General features: G+C 39.5%; 1 protein-coding gene across 3 annotated transcripts in view; it reads right to left on the bottom strand.

Moving 5' to 3' along the window:
• KIF6 (kinesin family member 6) overlaps window positions 1-25,353 on the bottom strand; it is a 430,349-nt gene that overhangs the window by 203,064 nt on the left and 201,932 nt on the right. The gene's annotated exons all lie outside the window — the stretch shown is intronic.

Here is a 25,353-nt window from a genome sequence, read left to right as displayed (position 1 = left end):
TCATGGGGTCGCAAAGAGTCGGACACAACTGAGCGACTGAACTGAACTGAACTGATACTGTACTAAATTCGTATTTTCATTTCAGAACGCTCCTTCCTACAGACTTTTGAAAAACAAGCAAAATGCAAACAACAAGAGCCATGTGATATCATCAGATAAACTTGGTGTCTTGCATTTCAAAGAAAATAATTTTGAGCAAGATGCTACCGAGGGGGTCCTTGAGACCCAGTAGTGGAAGGTGAAGGAAAACCTTATTTTGACTTTGCTAACATGACAAGCTTCTTTTACGGGTATGACCCTTTAAAACATACAGTGTTGGGAAAGCACATACTTTATAAAAGGAAAGTTCGCAAAGAACAATAAATTCACAATTTATGATTAACTACAATCCACAGGACATGAAAAACTGAAGGCTGAGGTTGTGCCAACAGGACTACAACCAAAGGAAACTACACAAATATTTTTAGGGGTCATTAGTTTCACATTTGCTTTTTGTTAGATTCTGCTGAAAGAACTATTCCCAACTGGCTTAAAGGTGGTTACTTCAAGATTTTTTTCTTTTAGACTTCTCTGGTCTATGACAAGTATTATATACATTTATATACTTACCAAGCCCTCACCAGTAAGTGAAAGACAAGGACCCTTGCACATGAGGATGTGCAAGGAATTGAGTTCAGTGTCAGCCACTTTGTTGGAATGAGCTCTTTTTAATAACACTAGGGAGCCAGATAAGGACTTCCCTGGTGGCTCAGAAGGTAAAGAATCTGCCTGCAATGCAGGAGACCCAAGTTGAACAGCTGGTTGGGACAATACCCTGGAGAAGGGAATGGTAACCCACTCCAGTATTCTTGCCCAGAGAATCCCATGGACAAAAGAGCTTGGTGGGTGACAGTCCATGGGTCTCAAAGAGTCAGACACAACTGAGCAACTAACACTTTCACTTTCTTTCAGGGGACCAGAAAGTTCCTAGTTTGGGTGATACAGAGGAAATTTCTATGCAGAGTTTACCAACAAGATTTCTCTTAGTAACACACATTCCCTTTACCTCTACAAAAGCAGTTATATAGCTCCTCAAATGCAGAGCTGCTTAACCTCTGGATACTTTCAGTGTTTCAAAATAGCAAAGGCAAAACATCCAAATCAGAATCCAGACTCACTTGCCTCTAACACTGAAGAGTGAAAGTGAAAGCCACTCAGTTGTGTCTAACTCTTTGCAACCCCATGGACTATACAGTCCATGGAATTCTCCAGGCCAGAATACTGGAGTGGGTAGCCTCTCCCTTCTCCAGGGGATCTTCCCAACCTAGGGATTGAACCCAGGTCTCCTGCATTGCAGGCAGATTCTTTACCAACTGAGCTATGAGGGAAGCCCTCTAACACTGAAGATATAGCCTCTTTATAGGAAAATACATTCACAGACATGTACTTCAGTTTATAGAATTTTAAAAATTATTTTTAAAAAAATTTTAAAGACACTAGAAAAACTTTAAAGGCCATAAAAAACTCTTAAAATGCAATGATGAAGGCTTCTGATAAGTTATAAAAATTAATTTTGTCTGTTTTTAACATACATTTTCATGTATCCAGTTCATTAAAGGCATACACATATGTTGATATGACCAAACATTTTAACTTCAGTAGACATAGAAAGTTTCACTGGTTTAGAACAAACATAAGTAAGAAGTTAAACTAATGCAAATTAATCAATCACTACCTATTAATAACTGCCTCTTTAAATTCTACATCTTTTGAACCGTTTGCTCGCTGTAGGCAAATGCTCCATTATTACTGTGAAAGGGTGAAAGTGTTAGTTGCTCAGCCATGTCCGACTCTTTGTGACTCCATGGCCTGTAGCCCACCAGGCTCCTCTGTCTGTGGGAGTCTCCAGGCAAGAATACTGGAGTGGGTTGTCCATTTCCTTCTCCAGGGGATTTTCCTGACTCAGGTATTGAACACAGGATCTCCTGTGTTCTCCTGCATTGCAGGCAGATTCTTTACTGTCTGAGCCATCAGGGAAGCGTTTGTGTTTAATGTAAACACGTACACCTATCTCCACAAATCCAACATGATTAAGAAACTGATGTAAAGGAAAGAGAAGAGTGGGGTGCTAGAATGGGGCAGAGAAGCCAGTTAGGGAGCAGGACAGCTGGCAGCAGAAAAAGGTGAAGAAAGTTACTGTTCAGGAAGTGGGCAATGACAGGAGAAACAGGCAGGAAAGGTTTCATTATGGTGGAGATGGAAAGAGCTAGCAGAGAGAAGCTAAACTGGGTTGAAGCTTTGAGAAGAGTGTAGTAGAGAGATAGACATTGAGGGCAAGGACAGGGGAAAGACCAGGGACAAGGATGGACTATGTTAAAATGGAGGAGCTGCCGGGAGAGCGCCTCTGAGAAGCACACTGGGGACAGCGTGGAGCAAGAGGGAGGAGAAGAGGCTAGAGGGAGGGACGGGAAGGGGCTGAGAGTGGGGTGGGGTGGGGCTGGGAAGCAAGGACAGGAAAGGTAGGCAAAGAAGAGGATGGGGTGGAGAGAAAGGGAGGGGAGAGAGAGACAGATCTCGGATGGTTAAGACCAGAATGCACCCATAGAACAAGGTGAGTGAGGAATTTGCAGGACCAGGGCCAGTTGGAGGGGACTGGGTTCTACGAGCTATATAGACAGCTATATAGTTCATTTCCCATGAAAGTTTCAATGCACTATTTTTTCCAGGAAAAAAAAAAAACATATACACCCGAACCCTACAAATTTTTATTCATATTTTTTTGGGTGAAGGGTCTATAAATCCCCCTAAATCTATATATGAGCCTGACAGCACCTGTGCTGAAGATGAGCATATATACTGATATGAGAAGATAGTACAAGTGGATGAAAAGTGGATACAAGTGGATAGTACAAGTGGATGGTAAAGAACCTACCTGCAATGCAGAAGACCTGGCTTGGGAAGGTGTTCTGGAGAAGGGAGAATGGCTACCCACTTCAGTATTCTTGCCTGGAGAATTCCATGGGCAAAAGAGCCTGGTGGGCTGCAGTCCACGGGGTTACAAAGAGTCAGACACGACTGAGCAACTAACACTTTCACATAGCTCATTTCTATGGTTATAGACTTCCCTGACAGTTCATTAACTTGAAGGAGCAGTGAAAGCTTTATCCATCCTTTGCTCCAATTCTCAGAACTCTTTTTCAATAATTCTGTCTTTTATGAAATTATGTTTGTAGACAACATTAATGTGTAGAAATAAAGATTTCTCAGTTGGTTCTTTTAGCAAAAATTTAAAGTAGTCTTGGTTTACATGTAAAAATGCAGAACATAAATATATATTGTTTGTTTTTTAATATTTATTTATTTATTTAAATTGGAGGTTAATTACATTTTTTAATTAGAAAACTTGCAAAAGTTTTAAAAGAGATTTTAAAAGATTTTGTTATGTAAAAATACAAAGTTAATCCTTGTGAGTATGTCCCCATTTGATGACAAATCATGTGATTTATCCTATCATATGGAAAATAGCTTATTGCTGTTTGGAAACATGTGTTCATGCAATAGGAAATCTAGGACAAATTTATGTAAATTGAATCAAACTCAAGTTCTATATTTACACTGAAGATAGGTTTATAAGACAAAGACGGAGACTCTAAGATGCAAACAAAAAAAAAATCACAACAAGGAATACTGAAACCTTAAAAATTAAATACTTGAAAGGAAATGGACTTCCCTGGTGGCTCAGACAGAAAAGAATCTGCCTGCAATTCGGAAGACCTGGGTTCGATCCATGGGTCAGGAAGATGTCCTGGAGGAGGGCATGGCTCCCCACTCCAGTATTCTTGCCTGGAGACTCCCATGGACGGAGGAGCCTGGTAGGTTATAGTTCATGGGGTTGCAACAAACACAACAAAGAGTTGGACACAACTGAGTGACTAACACTTCACTTCAAAAGGAAATGACCATTAAACTGTTAAAACAATGATGCAGGACTCATATAAAGAAAAATGCGAATTAACAGAGGGATGAGAGAGGAAAAGAACACACTGGGAGTCATTAGGATCCTGAGTGAGAAGATGGAGAACTGTAATCTCTCTCTAAATTATCACTAAAAGTTAAAGCAAATCCAATGAAAGTTTCAATGCACTATTTTTTCCAGAAAAAAAAAATATATACACCCAAACCCTACAAATTTTTATTCATATTTTTTTGGGTGAAGGGTCTATAAATCCCCCTAAATCTATACATGAGCCTGACAGCACCTGTGCTGAAGATGAGCACATATACTGATATGAGAAGATAGTACAAGTGGATGAAAAGCACAGGTTAAAAAACAGTTTTAAAAGCATCTCATTTTTATTGGAATACATATGTATTCATTGAAAAATCTGGAGGATTACACCAAATAATAAACAGTTGTTACCTTTTTTCTTATCTGAATTATACCATTTAATGATAACAGCTGTTATCTTTGAGTAGTGGAATTACAAATGATACCATTTTTATCTTTGTCCATTATCACTTTTCCCCAATGAACATGAATTGTCGTAAAATGAAAAATTATAAAACTCCTACAATTCTCAAAGTAAAATTTTTTTAAAATAGATAAAATTACAAACTTAGTTTCTAACATTTCAAAGTTACTTTCCTTGAGGATAATGCTATGGGAGAGAGACATACATTATTTGTTATTAGGTCCTTGAAAAGAAGTGAAGTGAAGTCAAAGTCGCTCAGTCATGTCTGACTCTTTGTGACCTTGTGGATTACGCAGTCCATGGAATTCTCTAGGCCAGAATACTGGAGTGGGTAGCCTATCCCTTCTCCAGCAGATCTTCCCAACCCAGGAATCGAACCGGGGTCTCTGGCATTGTAGGTGGATTCTTTACCAACTGAGCTATCAGGAAAGCCCCCTTGAAATGAAATCCACAGTTAAATCCTAAAGCTGCTCCTCTATTGCTTCCAGACGGGCTTGATTTGTTGATATGATCTAATTGCTTATTTTATGGTGCTGATTATAGTAGTTGGTGGCTATTCCTGCATTTGTTTATCCATACTTTGAGCAAGCTATCAGGGACCAGGTGTTAGACGTCATGTCATTTATTATTTCCATAAGTGCACATTTTCACACTGTGGGTTTTCTGTAAGTGGCATAAACCATATAAAACTGTAATTAGAACAAACATTTGTTTCAGGAAGTCTTTAAAAATATCCAGCTCCATGTATATGCAAACCTTTCCTGTGAAAAGGTTACGGGGGAAGGCAGGAGAGAAATACAAATATTCCTGTGTGATGTGATGAAGGGTCTCATTCCTTCTTTTAAAAGAATTCCCTGGAGCTCACAGAATCCAACTCACAAAAAGCCTTAACATTGAGAAAGCATTAAATAATGGGAAGAATGAAATGGTATGCTCATACTTTCACACTCGAGACGTCCTAATTTAGAATCAAGTTCTTGGACTGCCGATGAAAGAGCTGTCTAGGCCAGAAGAATCCAATATGTCAACTGTAGTCCGATAAATGGAATGACCACTCATGCCTTGTCCGTTTTCTGTTATCTGGTTTTGATATTCATTCATTTGGTCTATTAGGACCCAAAGCACTTAAACTTTAGGAGAATAAAATAATCACTAAAGTACAGAAACAGCCCTGAGATGGAGTCAGGCCTTTTTAATCATATTAGATAACTATGTCTGAAGAACTCAAATGCTTCCATAAACTACCCAAGGATAATTAACACAAGCTGTAGACCATGCTTTTAGTTTTCATTTTAATATCTTCAAAATGTGGTGTCAGGACCAGAAACACTTTGTACTGAAGTGGAGGAACATCATCTGTAGTGAATTATATCTCATGAATGATTTCAGAGATCTGATTTCTTATAAAATAAGAAGAGAGAGCATTAGCTATTAAGGACCCTCTGGGATATTTCATCTGTGAAGCTTAGATTATTTCTCTTCAGCCAGCTATTATTAGAAGTTGGGGTAAGGATGCCTAGGATCCAAGAGTTGTGAATTCAGGATCATGTTAACAGATAATCTTTTTTTTTTTTTTTTCTCAAACATTACCTAATTACTTGGGCCTTTCCTCTTCAGGTGGTGTGAATGAACTGTTTGGAAAATACTGTCTCAATTCTTTACCAAGTGAGACACACTAGGAGGAAACTATGTTTAAGGCTTAAATATACATGTTACTGCTTAAGGACAGATTCTAAGACGATGAAGAATAAAAACTGAGAATGTGCTAACTCCTTATTCTTACACTGATTCAGAGAGCAGAGCATTTACTAACTGCCTACTGTGATCCCGGTGTTGGATAATTCAAGACAATAGGATCCACCCAAGTCTACTCTCTATAAATCCTCCTGGATCTCGATCTTTAAAAATCCTTGAGGTGGTGGGTTCAATGGTAATTTTTTAAAAAGATATAAATGGAAACATCAATTAGTTGTTTTCAAGGCAAAAGTATTCATGGAAATTACGCAGATGAAAATAAGAATCCTGATCATACAAAACTGAAATAGGGTTACAAATATTGCATCAGACACATACTAAAAGGTTATTTGCGGTTTACATGAAATTCAAATTTAACTGGATGCCCTGTGTTTTTTTTTTTTTTTATTTGCTAAACCTGGCCACCCTGAGCTGCAAGCCAGAAAGCCAGCAGCTACTCTTAGCGTGGAGCTGGCCTGTGGGTGCCGCTGCGGGAGCGTGTGGTCCCAGGCATGCGGGAGGGTGCTTACAACTGCTGTTGGTTAATAACCTGCACTGTTCTTTTCTGAGAGGATGAAAAGTACTGGAAGCATTGCCCACAGCATCTAAATGTTTTCCCACTACTAATATACTACATTTTCAATTGATTTTAAAGCTAAAAATTCAGAGAATTATAAAGCTATTTAGAGCCTACAGGGAGCCAGACTTGGTGAAGGCCGGTTATCTCAGGGTTAAAAAAAAAAAATCTGACTTGGTAGAAATCTTTTGTTAAGTCACATCACTTCTCTGGGACTAAACAGATGAATCTATAAATCAAGAAACCCAGACTGCGGCTGTGCTTGTATCGGTTCCTTCTCCATCTGAAATAGTCTCCCTGGCCAACTTCGCTTTTCTAAATCTTGCCTTAATTCACAGGTCTGCTAAAAGTTGTCCCTGAGCTTCCTGCTCAAAAGTAGTTTCTGCTCCTCCAGGCACCTCAGCACTTCTCCCGTGTCAGGTAGCACTTTTCATCTTACAGATTTTCATGCGCTGGTCTTGACTCCCTTCCATGACGGAAGCCCTATAAAGCCAGAACCTGTCACTCACTTGTCTTTGTAATCCCCGCCCTGCCATCCGGGCATCAAGTGCCTCGTTCTGTTTAATGTCCCTGCTGTGGGCTGAGGACTCAGCCTTTTCTATGTGCTTCTAAGGAAGGCAGGCTTTTTAGGGTCATTTTGCAGAAGTCATTGCCTGAGCATTTTCTGATTCAAGTCAGACCCTCAAAAACACCTTTGTACAGAACTGAGCAATAGCAAACAGGAATAGAAATAGCGAAAGCGATGAAAATCCTATTGCAGGCACTCCTGAGGTTGTGCAATTGCGGTCAGAAGTCCCTGCATTTTAAAAAAGGCTGATTGGGGGCACTTACGGACTGAGCAGATACGTTGCCTTTACAACAAAAATATGGATCAGCATCAGGATTCTGACCAGAAAGCATGGCCAGAAAGCATGGGTGCAGAGGGGAAGTTCCCCTGACCCAGAAGACAATCAGAACCAGGGCAGTGAAAGAAGGGACCTAAGCCAGAATCAGAAGGACCCCTCCCCTAGAATAGGATGGACAGCTAAAACAGGACCTACGTAATAAGTTATTACTAGCCTATATACTATTATCTGCACAGAATATTTATGAAAGTGAGTTTAAGTCATGAAGTTCTTTTCAGTATAAAAACAAAAAACACTAAGAAAGCAAAAACATAAGTAGTGAAGTCAAACATTTTAGAAACAAACAGTGTGCAGTCTTTGCTTTCCTAAATCACTGAGGAAATGTGATGCTCTGGAGGTTCAAAGCCCAGCTTAGCCACAGAACAAAGCTCAGCAAACGTGGAGGCCTGGGGAAGCCACGAGCATGATGGCATCATCCAGGGAGACCCTGAGAAGTGAGTTTACGAGATCAGGCATGAGGTGGCCCCAGGCCTTCTCCCCAGCCATCTGGGCTTCTAGTCTTGTGACACAGTCAACAGAAGCCATGTGAGAACATGTCTCTGTGAAATCAGTGATACTGACTGAATCAAACAACGAAAAAATAAAATCCCATACATTTCCGTTTTTCCTCTTTAGCTGATAACAATAAAGAATAAGAAATGACCTTTGTAAAAGCTAGTCATTTGACCTGAATGGTGGCTAATAAGGATAATTAGGATCTGTCCCTGTGTTTCTTAGTAAATACCTCATAGGTTAGTGGCCCTATGATTGCTTGAACTGTGAGGAATTTAATTATTGGCATGAACTCTTGAGTTTTATCAGCTGTGGTCACTTCTACATAAACTGTCTCATATGAAAACAAGCACTGGTTAATATACTTCTAACACACCAAAAATGAGCCAACAGCAGTGGGTGGATGTTAACTTTACTGTTCTCTGTCTTACTCCAGAAGCCAGTTCCTTAGGATGGAAAGGAAGACACATTTCCTTCCAGGGGAAACACTGAAGTCTTTTCCTTGTCTCTTGGCACATCTTCCAGATAAGATTAGATGGCATAGCTAGAGTGAATGAACAACAGTGAAGAAAATCCAGTATTTCAGACAGACCTTAGTTTCTGAGACAAACAATATAGAAAAACCTAGCTAATTCTAGAATACTGCATGCATTTTGCCCTGTAAACTCCTAGAAGCAGGATTTAAGTCATCACTGCATGCCTTACATCTTTGTAGCTCAAGGTCACAAAAAAGCAACTCTGGAGACAGACACAACGGGTTCAAATTCCAACTCTGCTTCTCACCTTGTTAGCTGAATGCAATTTGCCTCATGAAGTTGTTGCAGAATTTTTATGACTATGTACATAAGAAGTGTAAGGCAATGCCTATTGGCAAATGCTCAATAAGTGGCATTTATCTTTACCATTACATGTTTGCTGAGTGATTTGATGATAACTTACGGAAAATGTTATGTATTAGAGAACATTTCACTTTTATTTTACCATATATATTTTAAAATACCCTAAATATTTTGTCTGATCATACATTGATGCATGTCTGTGTAAGGCAAAAAGTTTAGGAAATATAGTATAAAAAAGATTACTCCAATCTTAGAACCCAGAGATAACACTTTGAAACTTCAGTGTTTATCCTTCCAGAGTTGTTTGTAAGCAACTATATATATATATATATATATATATATGCATATAAGTGTATACATGTAAATGCATGTTTTGGTTACAGAAAATAAGAGAGTTTGGAAGTGTTCCTAGGTCAATATAATATATGGTTCTTCATTAATATAAAAAATCGCCACATCATATTTCATTAAATGAATGTATCATTACCCAATTCACAAATGATATTGATAAATATCTTTATACATACTCTTTGTACATTTGTCCTTAAGGACAGATTACCAGAAGTTAAACTGCTGGCCCTAAAAGCACAGCCATTTAAAAGTTTGCACAAATGTTCTCCAGGGCTGTCCAACAAGGGGTGTGTGTGGGCGCTCACTTTCTCAGTTGTGTCCGATTCTCTGCAACCCTGCAGACTGTAGCCTGCCAGGCTCCTCTGTCCATGCGATTTTCCTGACAAGAGTACTGGAGAAGGTTACCATTTCTTCCTCCAGGGGATCCTCCCAGCCCAGGAAGCGAACCTGTGTCTCCTGCATTGCAGGCAGATTCATTACCACTAGGCCACCCAAGAGGAACAAGCTAAAAATTTGCCCAGGCCTCAGAACCGGCTTCCCTGTCTGCCACCCCTCACTGGCACTGTCTACTCTGCCTGCAGAGTAAGAGCTCATCCGACATGGTATCATCATCTTTTCATTATTACCAATATGACTGGCAAAAAATTACATCTCATTGTAATCTGCATTTCTTTGTTAATTAGCAACTCTTTGTTTCTTGATGGTTGCTCTCTTCTTCCAAACTCAGAGGAAAATTCGTGGCTATCAGACAGGGAACATAACAAAAAGTGAGATGCAGAAAGAAGAGGAAACACGTGGCTGCCAATTTCAACAAGGGATTTCAGATTAAACAGAAAAGTAAATATACAGTACTATACTCACCCCAGCACATGCTATTTGACTGAGCGGAAAGCAAATTAATGAGGGAAGCGGTTGGAAAGCATGAATAGTAGGAGGTGAGCTTATGTACAGGAAGGGGGAATCCGATTTCTCCAGTAAACTGAAGAAATCACACGGGCAGCACTAGTTACCTTGACATTACTGATGACATATTTTCGAGGCTGTGGCAAAAGTCATGAGCCTGCTTGGTTAATGATAAACGCAGAGGGAACCACTAGGGAACTGGGCTGGGAGGATGGGAGTGGGGATGAAGAATATTCTGAGGAATAGAGCACAAAAGCAAAACAACAAACAGACAGTCCTGGGTTGTCACTGAGCTTAGCCCCTTGGAGTTAGGCGACTGGGACATGTTGCTTGCCAGGGCAACAGAGCAGGCTAAGAGCCTGTCCTCACATTGTCTTGAGGGATGTTTGTCTTCTGCCTTTAAGAATGTAAAGGTCCGTAAAAAAGGAGAGCCTTGATAAGACAGCCTGTGAACCCCAAGCAAAAAGGGCTCTGGGTGCTTGGGATGAGGTCGGCTGGAGGAGGAACAGGGATTGACATTTTCCTTTGGTGCCTTTGTAGGGAGTTGGATGTACATTGTGAACTCAGATTTACATGTTATTTTGGAGATAATTCTTCATTGTATTCTGCCAAACTAGAACAGTCTGTCAAACTAGCATTTTTTTTTTGATAGGTGTCAAAGTAAAAAGCGGTAGGATTCATCCCAATGTTCAGCTGAATACAAAATCACTGTCACTGCATAGCCCAGTGAATGACACAAATTATCCCTGTTCCACTGCACTATGATGTCAGACATTGGGGTTTTTTAATACAAAAAAAAAAAAAACCCAAAACTTTGAATTTTCTCACAAGTTCTCAGATCTTTACTTGGATGTCCGGGGGTAGGGTAGGGTGGTGGGTATCCATACTTTACAGAGAAGCCAGCTGAAAAATAAAAGCAAAGTGTCTATTTTCTGGATCCTACCCACTTGCTAGCAGTGCTGAGAGTCCTCAAGTTTGCTTTGATATTGCTTATGGATAGTTCCTGAAGCAGGCCGCGTTGTGGCATTTTATTTAGAAAGCTTCAGTTCAGTTCAGTTCAGTCGCTCAGTCGTGTCTGACTCTTTGTGACCCCATGAATCGCAGCACGCCAGGCCTCCCCGTCCATCACCAACTCCCGGAGTTCACTCAGACTCACGTCCATCGAGTCAGTGATGCCATCCAGCCATCTCATCCTCTGTCGTCCCCTTCTTCTCCTGCCCCCAATCCCTCCCAGCATCAGAGTCTTTTCCAGTGAGTCAACTCTTCGCATCAGGTGGCCAAAGTATTGGAGTTTCAGCTTTAGCATCATTCCTTCCAAAGAAATCCCAGGGTTGATCTCCTTCAGAATGGACTGGTTGGATCTCCTTGCAGTCCAAGGGACTCTCAAGAGTCTTCTCCAACACCACAGTTCAAAAGCATCAATTCTTCGGCACTCAGCCTTCTTCACAGTCCAACTCTCACATCCATACATGACTACTGGAAAAACCATAGCCTTGGCGAGACGGACCTTAGTCGGCAAAGTAATGTCTCTGCTTTTCAATATGCTATCTAGGTTGGTCATAACTTTTCTTCCAAGGAGTAAGTGTCTTTTAATTTCATGACTGCAATAACCATCTGCAGGGATTTTGGAGCCCCAAAAATAAAGTCTGACACTGTTTCCACTGTTTCTCCAGGTATTTCCCATGAAGTGATGGGACCGGATGCCATGATCTTCGTTTTCTGAATGTTGAGCTTTAAGCCAACTTTTTCACTCTCCTCTTTCACTTTCATCAAGAGGCTTTTTAGTTCCTCTTCACTTTCTGCCATAAGGATGGTGTCATCTGCATATCTGAGGTTATTGATATTTCTCCCGGCAATCTTGATTCCAGCTTGTGTTTCTTCCAGTCCAGCATTTCTCATGATGTACTCTGCATAGAAGTTAAATAAGCAGGGTGACAATACACAGCCTTGACGTACTCCTTTTCCTATTTCTGTTACAATTACTTGGGTGATTCATGAACCTTTCTTTCATTTAGCCCCTCACACTCCTGGTCTTTATTGCCCACTTTGTACATGATTATTTACTTGTCTTTATCTTTTGGACAAGCAGGTGTCCATCACTGGGCTCCCTCTGGCCAGGCACCATGATTCTGCTGTTTCTTGCTTTGGCTGCTTTGACAGCTCCTAGCACAGGGGCTCCAGTATGCGAATAATAAGCCTCGGGGACTGGGAAGTAAGACCTCAGGATGGATCAGAATCCCCAGATTACAGTGGCTGCAAGGCCAAGGAATGAAATAGAAGGAGGAATCTTAACACCTCCTCTCCCAATCCTCAGGGGATGAAGCTAAGACAAACTGTTCTCTCTGAACTCTCTTTAGCCCACAGATTTGTAAGCAAATGAAGATAAATCAGAAGATATATCCAAAGGTTAGACTCCTAAAATTATACAAAAAGTGAGCTCCCCCTTCTCCCCACCAAAACAAGTAATCAAAACAAAATCCTTCTCAGTAACTGCAAAAAAAAAAAACCCACAAAACTTCAACTCATCTTACCAATTTATAAGATTTTAGGATGTTCCCTAACCATTTTATCTTTGTGTATTTTTAGTACAACTATTATACAGATGTTGAAATGCTAAATTCAGAAAATGGAAAACAGAAGGCTTTGCTGACATATCCAGCATTTGAAAGAAAGAATGGAGAGTACAAAATAAAGACCCTGGGAAGCACCTGAAAGAAGCATTAAGGTATAAAAATAAAGGATGTATGTCAAACTTCCATAGAGAGATGCAGAGAATTCCAACTGGCAACAGTCCTGAAGAACAGGGTGAAGAGAGAACAGGGGCTTGGAGTCCACATCTTGATGCTGGATATAATATTTATAAGTCCCTTGCAAAGTCATCTAGGAGAAAAAGTCTACGCCAACATCATTCAAGCAAAAAAGATCTGCCGTTTACTTTTGGCCTGTTTTCCTTGTGCTCAGATATGGGCATTATACACAGGTTGTTTGCCTTTTTATGTCTGCCTATATTGTATAGAACTTCTATAAGTGCATATCATTTATACATGTACATGTTTTATCAAGTAATTACACATACATATATTTATAAAGATTTTGTTCACATTTATAATTCTGTTTTGAATCCAAGTATAAATGTTATGCCTCAGTTATGTGACTCAGGCTGTTACTTTAAATTTCCAAATATCTTAAAGGTCTCAGCACATGTTTCTCACTTGGAGGGTATGCGAAGCTTGTTATGGTTAAGGAAGTGGACAGTAAGATGCAAAGCAAACAAGTCCAATTTGGAAGCATTTTATGAACATTCCATTCTGGCAATTTACAGTTTTTGTTTTCTTTAGCCCTTTAGAAATACAATCTTATATCAACTGTATTAGAAAAGCACCACTCTGAAATGACTGATTAATAATACACAATATTATAGCCCAAATATACAAAAAAGAATATAAATATTATAAGATATTTTAAAGTTAAAATGCCAGAAGCAGATGTAATTTAGATCTCAGAAACAACTATGTGTGTTATGCAATAATTTGTTATATGCCAAGAAAGAACATTTGTTTTTAATTCTGCTGTGAAATGTAGTGTAAAAATAGAGTTAATTAAGAAGGGCATTTTTTTTTCTGCTGTTCATTAATTAAGTGAAAAAAATTTATTTTGCCACTTGGAGGTGAAAAGTCAGCAAGTGATGTGAATTTTATAAAAATAACTTTTAATTTTCTGTAGAAATCTTAGCAAATACTGCCAAAATAAAAGCAAGATAAAACAAAACAAAAATCACCACTAGTAATTCTAAAAACATTTTCCTGGTTTTTCCCTCTGGTACTACCTCTTTCTTTGTGCATGAATGTGTGAGTGTGTATATTCTAAAGACGTTAACACATGGTTTCTTTGTTTCTAATAGAAGAGCCTGACACAATACCTAATAGAAGTGAATAGATTCTTCAGCAGCAACAAAAGTTGTATCAAAGAAGCACAGGGGGTAATATAATAATAATGTTAATAATAGTCATCATAATTGTGTTTAGTGCAGAGGATGAATTATTTCATCAATCCTCATAATAGCACAGTGAGTGGGGACAGTTATTACACTCACGACAGATGAGTAACTGAGACACATGTATTGGGTTTACTAGAAAATTCATTCACCTTCCCCATAAGATGGCTCTTGTCGTGCTTAGCTTTCTTTAACTTCATTCAAAACAATTTTTTAGATTGTATTGCGACAGCTGTCATGTCAGTGTGAATTAAAAATTACCAAAATTGGTGATTTTTGTGTAGCCATTTTAATATTGAAAATGGAAAGAAAAGGAAAATTTTCTGATATTATGCTCTATTATTTCAAGAAAAGTAAAAACACAATCTGAATCTGAATTAAACTCAGGAATGGGTGAATTTAATTCAGATGACTATTATATCTACTACTGTGGGCAAGAATCCCTTAGAAGAAATAGAGTAGCCCTCATGGTCAACAAGAGTCTGAAATGCAGGACTTGGGTGCACCCTCAAAAATGACAGAATGATCTTGGTTCCAAGGCAAACCATTCAACATCATAGTAATCTAAATCTATGCCCCAATCATTAATGCTGAAGAGGCTGAAGCTGACCAGTTCTATGAAGACCTTCTAGAACTAACACCAAAAAAGATGTCTTTTTCATCATAGCGGGCTGGAATGCAAAAGTAGGAAGTCAAGAGATGCCCAGAATAATAGACAAGTTTAGCCTTGGAATACATAATGAAACAGGGAAAAGGCTAACAGAGTTTTGTCAAGTTTTTTCATTGGTCATAGCAAAGACCCTTTTCCAACAACACAAGAGATGACTCTACACATGGGCATCACCAGATGGTCAATACTGAAATCAGATTGATTATGTTCTTTGCAGTTGAACTGGAGAAGCTCTGTACAGTCAGCAAAAACAAGACCTGGAGCTGACTGTGGCTCACATCATGAACTCCTTATTGCAAAATTCAGGCTTAAATTGAAGAAAGTAAGGAGGACCATTAGGCCAATTAGATATGACCTAAATCAAACCCCTTCTGATTATACAGTGGAGGTGATGAATAGATTCAAGGGATTCGATCTAGTAGACAGAATGCTTGAAGAACTATGGGCAGAGCTTTGTAACACTGTACAGAAGGCAGTGACCAAAACTACTTCCAAGAAAAAGAAATGCAAGAAGGCAAAGTGGTTGTCTGAAGAAGCTCTTTACAAATTGCTGAGAAAGAAGAGAGGTGATAAGCAAGGAAGAAAGGGAGAGATACATCTAACTGAATGCAGAGTTTCAGAGAACAGCATGGAAAGATAAGAAGGCCTTCTTCAATGAATAATGCAAAGAAGCAGAGGGAAACAATGGAATGGGAAAGACTAGAGATCTCTTCAAGGAAACTGGAGATATCAAGGGAACATTTCATGCAAGAATGGTCACGATAAAGGACAGATATGGTAAGGGCCTAACAGAAGCAGAAAAGATTAAGAAGTGGCAAGGATACAAAGAACTATACAAAAAAGGTCTAAAGACTGGGATAACCATGATGCTGTGGTCACTCACCTAGAGCCAGACATCGTGGAGTGTGAAGTGGGCCCTACGAAATATTACTACAAACAAGAACTAGTGGAGGTATTGAATTCCAGCTGAGCTATTTAAAATCCTAAAAGATGCTGCTGCTAAAGTGCTGCACTCTATATTTCAACAAACTTGGAAAACTTAGTAGTGGCCACGGGACTGGAAATGCTCACTTTTCATTCTAATCCCAAAGAAAGGCAATACCAAAGAATGTTCAAACTATCAGACAATCATGCTCATTTCTCATACTAGTAAGATTATGCTCAAAATCCTTTAAGCTAGGCTTTAGCAGTATGTGAACTGAGAATTTCCAGATGTACAGACTGGGTTTAGTAAAGGCAGAGGAACCAAAGATCAAATTGCCAACATCCAATGGATCACAGAGAAAGCAAGGGAATTCTAGAAAAACATCTATTTCTGCTTTATTGACTACATGAAAGCCTTTGACTGTGTGGATCACAACAAACTGTGGAAAATTCTTAAACAATTGGGAATATCAGACTACCTTACCTGTCTCCTGAGAAACCTGTATGTGGGTCAAGAAGCAAAAGTTAGAACCATTCATGGAACAACTGACTGGTTTAAAATTGGGAAAGGAGTATGACAAAGCTGTATATTGTCACCCTGCTTATTTAACTTTTATGCAGAGTACATCATGAGAAATGCTGGTCTGGATGAATCACAAACTGGAACCAAGATTGCTGGGAGAAATATCAACAATCTCAGCTATGCAGATGATACCACTCTAACAGCAGAAAGTGAAGAGGAACTAAACAGTCCCCTGATGAAGGTGAAGGAGAATGAAAAAGTTGGCTTAAAACTCAATATTCAAAAAATGAAGATCATGGCATGTGGCTCCATCACTTCATGGCAAATAGATGGGGAAAAGTGGAAGCAGTGACAGATTTTATTTTCTTGGGCTTCAAAATCACTGTGGATGGTGACTACAGTCATGAAATTAAAAGACCCATGGTCCTTAGAAGGAAAGCTATGACAAACCTAGAGAGCATATTAAAAAGCAAAGACATCACTTTACCAACAAAGATCTGTAATGTCAAAGCTATGGTTTTTCCAGTAGTCATGTATGGATGTGAGAGTTGGATCCTTAAGAAGGCTGAGTGCTGAAGAAGTGATGCTTTTGAATTGTTGTGCTGGAGAAGACTCTTGACTTTGGACTGCAAAGATCAAACCAGTCAATCCTAAAGTAAATCAACCCTGAATATTCATTGGAAGGACTGATGCTGAAGCTAAAGCTCCAAAACTTTGGCCACCTGATGTGAAGAGCTAACTCATTGGAAAAGACCCTGATGCTGGGAAAGATTGAAGGCCAAAGGAGAAGAGGGTGGAAAAGGATGAGATGGTTAGATAGCATCACTGATTCAACAGACATGAGTTTGAACAAACTCTGGGAGATAGTGAAGGACAGGGAAGCCTGCCTTGCTACATTCCATAGGGTTGCAAAGAGTCTAACACAACTTAGTGATTGAACAACAAAAAGTAACAACAACAAAAAGACACAATAAATGCAAATAAAATAAAATAAAATACTTCTGCAGTGTATGGAGAAGGTGCTGGGACTGACCGAACATATCAAAAGTCGTTAGTGAAGTTTCACACTGCAGATTTCTTGCTGGATGGTGCTCTATTGTCAGGCCAACCAGCTGAAGTTGATAGCAGTCAAATCAAGACATTGACAACAATCAGCGTTATATCATGCAGGCAATAGCTGACACTCAAAAATCTCCAAATCAAGCACTGAAAATTATTTGTACCAGCTTGGTTATGTTCATTGCTTTGATGCTTGGGTTCCACATAAGTGAAAAAAACCTTCTTGACTGTATTTCTGAATGTGATTCTTTACTGAAACATAATAAAGATATCTGTTTTTAAAACAAATTGGGGTATGTGATGAAAAGTGGATACTGTACAATAATGTGGAACAGAAAAGATAAAGGGGCAAACAAATGAATCATCACCAACCACACCAATGGCTGGTCTTCGTCCAAAGAAGGTGACATGGTGTGTATGATGGGATTGGAAGGGAGTCCTGTATTATAAGCCCCTTCCAGAAAACCAAAGGATTCATTCCAACAAGTACTGCTTCAAATTTGATCAACTGAAAGCAGCACTTGATGAAAACTCCCCAGAATTAGTCAACAGAAAATGCATAAACTTCTATTAGGTTAACACAAGACTACATGTTTTTCAAGACCAGGCAAAAACTGTTACAGCTTGGCTGGGAAGTTCTGAACATCGACTGCTTTCACCAGACATTGTACCTTTGGATTTGCATTTATTTTGATCTTTACAAAATTCTCTTCAAGGAAAAAAAAATTCAGTTCCCTGGAAGGCTGTAAAAGGCAACTGCAATGGTTCTTTGCTTAAAAAGATATAAAGTTTTAGAAAGATTGAATTATGAACTTGCCTGAAAAATGGTAGTAGGTAGGGGAACAAAGCCTTTGACTGTGTGGATCACAATAAACTGTGGAAAATTCTGAGAGAGATGGGAATATCAGACTACCTGACCTGCCTCTTGAGAAACCTGTATGCAGGTCAGGAAGCAATAGTTAGAACTGGACATGGAACAACAGACTGGTTCCAAATAGGAAAAGGAGTACGTCAAGGCTGTATATTGTCACCCTGTTTATTTAACTTCTATGCAGAGTACATCATGAGAAACGCTGGACTGGAAGAAACACAAGCTGGAATCAAGATTGTCGGGAGAAATATCAATAACCTCAAATATGCAGATGACACTACCCTTATGGCAGAAAGTGAAGAGGAACTAAAAAGCCTCTTGATGAAAGTGAAAGAGGAGAGTGAAAAAGTTGGCTTAAAGCTCAACATTCAGAAAACAAAGTTCATGGCATCCAGTACCATCAGTCCATGGGAAATACCTGGGGAAACAGTGGTAACAGTGTCAGACTTTATTTTTGGGGGCTCCAGAATCACTGCAGATGGTGACTGCAGCCATGAAATTAAAAGACGCTTACTCCTTGGAAGAAAAGTTATGACCAACCTAGATAGTATATTCCAAAACAGAGACATTACTTTGCCAATAAGGTCCGTCTAGTCAAGGCTGTGGTTTTTCCAGTAGTCATGTATGGATGTGAGAGTTGGACTGTGAAGAAGGCTGAGTGCTGAAGAATTGATGCTTTTGAACTGTGGTGTTGGAGAAGACTCTTGAGAGTCCCTTGGACTGCAAGGAGATCCAACCAGTCCATTCTGAAGGAGATCAGCCCTGGGATTTCTTTGGAAGGAATGATGCTAAAGCTGAAAGTCCAATACTTTGGCCACCTCATGCAAAGAGTTGACTCATTGGAAAAGACTCTGATGCTGGGAGGGACTGGGGGCAGGAGGAGAAGGGGACAACAGAGGATGAGATGGCTGGATGGCACCACTGACTCGATGGATGTGAATCTGAGTGAACTCCAGGAGTTGGTGATGGACAGGGAGGCCTGGCGTGCTGCGATTCATGGGGTCGCAAAAAGTCGGACATGACTGAGCGACTGAACTGAACTGAGGGGAACAAAACAGCGACTATGTTATTCAATAAAGTTCTTGGTGATCATGAAAAATGTGTCTTTTATTTTTACTTAAAAACCAAAGCAACTTTTTGGCCAACCCAATAGATGATATAATTTGCCCAAGGTCACATAGCAAAGATTAGAAAATTGAGGTAGGGGGGTCAGTTAAGATAACACATCTCCTTTGATGAGGAGGAGAGTCAAGATTAGAAATCAAGTCTCTTGACTCTCAGTCCTTTCAAATAAATTTTCTCTGCCTTATTTTGGTTGATAATTCTGGATAAAGTTCAGAAAATAGCTGTGAGCAAGATTCTGAATATTGCAGATAATTCCTGCATCATTCACACTGACAAGATGAAACCCACCAGATACCAAACCAGTGCATGTTGAATCTAAATGTCAGGAAGTGCTTACTGCCCACAGAGATTGGTTCTGAGGATCCTTTTCATACCAAAAACCCAGGCACCTCTGAGTAGAGACCCTGAAGATGGAAAATGAATGGCTCAAGAAAGAAGTGTGAGAGGGAATCAAGGCCCTGAAGGAATGTTCACCAAATCATTCAACAAATACTTATGAAGGATCTACCATGGGCCAGGTACATAGTAAAAAACAACACAGATGAAGTCCCAGTCCTCATGAAGCAGAGATAGACAAAGGAAAATGACACATTAAATGTGATGTTGCTGCTATGAAGAAAAATAACTCAGCATAAAGGTGGTAAAGCGTGGTAGGGAAAGATGCATTTTAGACACCGTGGCCTGGGAAGGTCTTTCTGATAATGTAACATTTGAATAGTGAGGTAAGAGAGGAAAACTATTTCAGGGGAGGGATGGTAACAAGCAGGGGCTTGGGAGGGTTTGAAGCTGTAGAGGTTGCCAGGGGCCAGGTCTGGTGGGGTCACTGGGCCCTGGAAAGAGGTTCTGGATAGTCACAAGTAAGCAGCATCACTCTCAATGGGACAGTTTCGTCTATAATGAGAAATTAGGTACAAGCTCATTTTTCAATGAGCAACTTGATGTAAGACAGTATTCAGTCATATTTCTAATAATTCTTAAGAGATCGCTCAGATTGTCTCTCCAGCCTCCTCTCTATGTCTGTTTCTGTCCCTCTCACTCTCCCTCTTCACTCTGTCTCTCCAGCCTCCTCTCTATGTCTGTCTCTGTCCCTCTCACTCTCCCTGTCTCAATCCCTGTCTCCATCTCTTTCACCCTTGCACACATGCTCAGTTGCATCAGTTGTGCCTGACTCTTTGAGACACCATGGACTGTAGCCCGCCAGGATCCTCTATCCATGGGGATTCTCCAGGCAAGGATACTGGAGTGGGTTGCCATGCCCTCCTTCTTTAACCCTTAAGAAACAGTTTCCCGAAATCCACTCTTTCCTCTCTCCACAGTGGAAGAACAATCAGGATAGCTCATCATATTACAGAACTTTTATAGCATAAGTCATGATTTTGAAGCATATTTTTAATAGTTGTTTGACAAATAAAATCACTTGGATTTCTAATTACTCACAAATTTATAGTAATCAAAACAGTATGGTACTGGCACAAAAATAGTCACACAGATCAATGGAAAAGAATCGAAAGTCACACATACATGGACAATTAATTTATGATGAAGGAACAAAGAACATATAATGGAGAAAATCTTCTCAATAAATGATGTTGGGAAAATTGGACAGCCATATGCAAAAGAATGAAACTAGACCAATGTCTTACACTGGTACTCAAAAATTAACTCAAAATGGATTAAAGACTTAAGTATAAGACCTGAAACCATAAAATTCCTATCAGGAAACATAGGCAGAAACCTCATTAATATCAGTTTTAGCCACTTTTTTTTTTAATCTAACTCTAAAGGCAAGGGAAACAACAGCAAAAATAAACAAATGAGACTACATCAAACTCAACAGCTTCTGCACAATGAAGGAAACCATCAAAATGAAAAGGTAAACCACTGAATGGGAGAAGATATTTGTGAATCATATTTCCAGTAATCATATATCCCAAATATATACAGAAGCCATTCAACTCAACAACAACAAAACATGATTAAAAAATGAGCAGAGGATCTGAATAGATATTTTTCCAAAACAGACACACAGATGGCCAACAAACATGAAAAGATGTCCAACATCACTGTTAGGGAAATGCAAGTCAAAATCACAATGACATGTCACCTTAAACCTGTTACAATGACTATTATTGAAAAGACAAAGCCTAACAAATGTTGGAAAGGATGTGGAGAAAAGGGAACTCTCATACACTGTTGGTAGGACTGCAAATTGGGACAGTCACCATGAAAAACAGTAGGGAGGGTCCTCAAAAAATTAAGAATAGAACTATCATAAGTAAGTAAGTGAAGTCGCTCAGTCGTGTCCAATTCTTTGTGACCCCGTGGACGGTAGCCTACCAGGCTCCTCCATCCATGGGATTCTCCAGGCAAGAATACTGGAGTGGGTTGCCATTTCCTTCTCCAGGGGGTCTTCCCGACCCAGGGATCGAACCCAGGTCTCCTGCATTAGAGGCAGACGCTTTAACCTCTGAGCCACCAGGGAAGAACTATCATATGATCCAGCTATTCCACTTCTGGATATTTATCTGAAGAAAATGAAAACACTTTTTGGAAAAGATATATGCACACCTATGTTCACTGCAGCATTATTTACGACAGCTAAGATAAGGGAAATAACCTAAGTGTCCATCGATGGATGAACGGATAAAGAAGATGTGCAACACGTACCTAACGGAATGCTATTCAGCCATAAAAAGGAATGGACTCCTGACATTTCTGACAACATGAATGGACCCTGACCGTATTATGCTAAGGACAATAAGTCAGACAGAGAAAGACAACTACCATATCCTTTCACTCATACACAGAATCTAAAAAACAAACAAACAACAAACATACAAAATGAAACAAAGAAAACCTCATTGATACAGAGATCAGATTAGTGACTACCAGAGGAGGAAGGTGTTGCAGGGGATGAAATGGGTGAAGGGAGTCAACCGGATAGTGATGGCTGGTAACTAGATGTGTGCTGGTGAGCACGTTATAGTCCATACAAATGTTGAATTACAATGCTTTACACCTGAAACTTACTTTTTTAATTAAAAAAATTCTTAACAGTGGTTTGACAAATAAAATCACTTTAGAGGCCAGTGACAATAAGCCGAATATTAAAGGCATGTACCCCAATGTTCATCACAGCACTGTTTATAATTGCCAGGACACGGAAACAACCTAGATGTCCATCAGCAGATGAATGGATAAGAAAGCTGTGGTACATATACACAATGGAGTATTACTCAGCCGTTAAAAAGAATACATTTGAATCAGTTCTGATGAGATGGATGAAACCGGAGCCGATTATACAGAGTGAAGTAAGCCAGAAAGAAAAACACCAATACAGTATACTAACAGATATATATGGAATTTAGAAAGATGGCAATGATGACCCTGTATGCAGGACAGCAAAAAAGACACAGATGTGTATAGCGGACTTTTGGACTCAGAGGGAGAGGGAGAGGGTGAGATGATTTGGGAGAATGGCATTGAAACATGTATAATATCATGTAAGAATCGAATTGCCAGTCTATGTCCGATGCAGGATATGGCACGCTTGGGGCTGGTACACGGGGATGACCCAGAGAGATGTTGTGGGGAGGGGGGTGGGAGGGGGGTTCATGTTTGGGAACGCATGTACACCCGTGGTGGATTCATGTCAATGTATGGCAAAACCAATACAGAATTGTAAAGTAAAATAATAAATAAAAAAATAAGGGAAAAAAAAGTATTATTGATCCAGGGTTAAGTACTGACAAGAGATTCTCCCTAAAAGTCTAGTTTGGTATCTAATTCTCCCTTGGACTGTATTAACTCAAATATTGTAGGGTATCATTTAATTTTTTTGCTTGCTTTTCACTTCATAAACAGTCTGAGGGTCACAGGACAAGATTTATGATGATGATGACATATTTCAAATTATATGGGATAATCTTGATTTTAATTATTCTGTCCCACGCCTTTGGGAAAAAGTTATCAATTTTTAGGTTCAAGAGAGCCACTATACCTGTAGGTTAAATCTGTTTTATGGTTCTAATCCAGCTCAAACGTATTGAGAAACTGAACCCAATTAAACTTTTATTAGACTAGTCTAATAAAAAAAGTTGAATTGCAAGTTAAACATGGTGGAAATGACTTCTCCTGAAGTCACCTTTAAATGCTTACTTTTAAGGATGAAAGCACTGATGGGTTTTCTGTAAGTCACTTCCTCTTTCAAGTCTTTCCTCCCTGGTCTTCTGCCCTTCCCCAAACACTCACCCTCCCTATCTTGGACCTGGATGTTTATTACAGCAGTTCAGCACCATTACCAAGCACATATGTCTGGTCATCTGTCCCTCTTTCTCCAATGGCCAGCCTCCTGCAGGACTCTGGTTTGTCTGAGTGCCTGACATGGTATTAACCATATTCAATCAGTGTTTATTCACTAGAGAGAATGAATAAAGGTAAAAATTAATCTTATTTCAAAGTGAGATTTATTTGGTGCGAGAATGGGACTTTAACATTTCCTTTAGGTATATTTATTTGCATTGAAATAGAGGCTTGGACATCAATGAAGCTTTTATTAGTACAGTTATACCCTTTTGAAACAAATTTTTTTTGCTTGTGGGGAAGATAACACAATGTATTTGGTTTTAAACTATATTTATAGCACAGAGAGCTCAGCTCCATGCTCTGTAATGACCTAGAGGAGAGGGATGAGAGGGAGGGAGGTCCAAGAAGGAGGGGATATATGCATATATATAGCTGATTCACTTCATTGTACAGCAGAAACTAACACATCATTGTAGAACAATTATACTCCAATTTTAAAAATGTATTAGTCTTATTTAATTGTATTAACAGAAATACTATCAGATAAAAATTTCCAAATATCAAGCAAAGCCCCAAGGAGGAAAGGTGAGGTCCTTCCTTCCATGTTGCACATGGTTTAAGGGCCCAAGGGTCAATTCCAGCATAGCTCCCAGCTTTACAGAGTGTTTCAGCCTGGAAGGATGGGATTATTCCCCAACAGGAGAGTGAGTAGAGCAAAGAGGAATCTGGGGACTTCTAAAGAGCAGGCATGAAGACTGCCCTCGCCAGGGCCTCAAGTCATTTCCTGTTTGGTAAAATGTTCCTCAAACTTGGGCACTATTTCCTTCAGGTAACGCTTGCACAAGTGGATTTCCATTGCTGAATATCTTAAATTGTGTGATCGTGTGACCATGAGCCAAAGACCTCCAAGATTTTCCCCTTGTGGATTTAATGTAGTTATGCATAATCTTTGCTATATTAATATTCACTGCATGTTCTTTGATTGTGTGTTACAAAATGACACAAAGAAAGGTGCTGTGTACATTCATTTTTTTTTAAAGTTTTTTTTCAAACTTTTAACTTGTTATTTTGTATTGGGGTATAGCCGATTAACAACGAATGCTGTGATAGTTTTCAGGTGAACAGCGAAAGGACTCAGCCATACATATACATGAATCCATTCTCCCCCAAACCCCCTTCCCATCCAGGCTGGCACACAGCATTGATGTATTCATTCATTTAAAACAGACAATGCTCCTGCCCTCTAAGGCCTTTCCACATGGAGGGAACACAGATAACACCCAAACAATACCACACGTATGTGATTATAAAGAGGTAAGTACTCCCAAGGAAAAGCACTGCAGATATGAAAAGGTGCAGCACAGTCATGTTGAGTTGGGGCAGTGGGTCAGAGAAGATGCCCTTGTGGAAGAATAATTTAAACTGAGATTTGAAGGATAAGTTGAGGTTTGAAGGATCGAGTTTGACCCCTCCAGAGACTGGAAACGCTTAGGTTTTCAGAAACTTTATCAGATAAGTTAAGAAGGTTACATCACTAACAGGTACAGAAATCGCAAGGAACTTTTGAGACCTTGAGAAGGCAGGAATTCACCTACATCTGTTACGTGAAATCCGTGATAAGCCTTTGGCA

Source organism: Oryx dammah, unplaced genomic scaffold, assembly GCF_014754425.2.
Source record: "Oryx dammah isolate SB20612 unplaced genomic scaffold, SCBI_Odam_1.1 HiC_scaffold_11, whole genome shotgun sequence".
NCBI classification, from domain to species: Eukaryota; Metazoa; Chordata; class Mammalia; order Artiodactyla; family Bovidae; genus Oryx; species Oryx dammah.
Note: the sequence above shows the minus strand (reverse complement) of the source record. Positions and strands in the feature narration are given on the sequence as shown.